Below are 1,717 nucleotides of genomic sequence, written 5' to 3'. Positions count from 1 at the left end.
AAAACGCCTCTAGACGCGCACCGATTGCCTCGGGGCCTTGCGCAGCAAGGTGTTGCACACCCTCAGGGCCAAGCAAGGACATCGGCTTTTTAAGCCCGTCCTGCATGCCCTGGGGCAAAGATAATTTTTTTTTGTCCTCACTGAGTATCAGTCGTAACGACTCAGGTGTAGATTGACTGCAGGTGCTACCAAGTGCAGCGGGGCTGCCGTAGCTTTTTGCCTAGAGGAAGCGTAAGTCAGGTCACCGACCTTTTGTTCTAAACTTAGAACTAGTACGAGTTTAGCGGATCGCAATCCTCTTTCTCCAAGAGTAATTACAATCTTAACCCAAGTCTTTCGTTTAAATTCAGAACTATATTTACTTGTTTTTATCTGCGGCAAAGCCGCCTAATTTTAAATGTACCTAAGTATGTATAGTAAAATCGAAATACATGCATGACTACTTTACATTCTTTCGGCCCTTCGATCACCAATTCTTTGATTTCATCCTAAGCTTGTTTAGCATGTCAGTTTGTCTTTGGTACTCAAACATCTCTTATTCCATCTCTACAGAGAATAAAGTCTTCTGACGATTCAGTTGCGGAACTAATTTGGTAGCATATTGTCTACTTGTACGCAATTAATTGTACTGGTTGAAAAGACAGAAATACGTGCGTACAAAAAAAGAAGGCTTGATGTCTAAGGAATTTAATAAAGTTATCTAAGATATTCCCACTTACTCGTCTAAGCAAACTTAGATCCAATGATTGTCCAGCGAGAAGAAGAAAACGAGTTTACCTAAATTTGATACTTTCCAGGACTTTCAACAAGGCACTGGATACTAGAATGTTCGCCCTTTCTTTCGTCTTCATTCAATCATTAATGGGTAGCGGGCACTCAAAATTATAAATCCGCGTGATCTGTACATAACAGTTTCATGTCTTTTACTCAAGCTCTTGGCAAAGCATTGTTCTAAACGAACTAATTTGGAAAGAGAACGATCAACTTGTTGACCATCCTACTTGTATGCAGTCCACAGCATTTCTTGTTAAAGTTCACAATTGCAAGAATTTTGTCTTCAGGTAGGGTTGGTCTCAACATGGGCGAAAAAAACGCGACAGGATCCGTTAACATATCTTTCAATTACATTTTCGTATAAAGCAGTCTTGAACAAATTCAGCTGCTCTTCTGGTCTGAAGCCAGTGAGTTTTTACCCATCCCGAGGTTCAAGGTACACATCATCATTCTTCTCCTCAAATAAAAATCATTTGACTCTAACATGCGGTGCGAATCTAGGTCACCAGTCTTCTCGCATAACGTATCATTGTTTGCACGATTGAATGATAAGACATCAACTAGATTTTCATCGTTGCTGTACTATTCATTAAATAATTTTTTTCTCGCTCTCGTTTGCTTGCAAACTAGTTTAGCTCTTACCTAATTCATTAATGTTAATGTCCACTGAGTGCACTCAGTGCGCATTCAAAACGATCTACAATAGACTAGCTTACGTGTCTTCAACACCACAATAGCTCTGACGATAATAGAAAAGCCCCATTAAATTCGCAACATTCCTAAGCATTAAAGAGATAGTCCCACAGAACTGCTTTGCTGGAGCTTAAACGTTAGTAGTTGAAACAGAGTTAACCAATTGAGTTTGCCAGTGCCGGCACTATATGATACGCCCCCATCTTCGGATCATCTAGGAAAACGTGCGTAATTTTTTTTGACTACGTTT

The sequence above is a fragment of the Plasmopara halstedii genome (assembly GCF_900000015.1).
Source record: "Plasmopara halstedii genome assembly, contig: Scaffold_437, whole genome shotgun sequence".
NCBI classification, from domain to species: Eukaryota; Oomycota; class Peronosporomycetes; order Peronosporales; family Peronosporaceae; genus Plasmopara; species Plasmopara halstedii.
The sequence above is the reverse complement of the archived record's forward strand: the minus strand, read 5'-3'. Positions refer to the sequence as shown.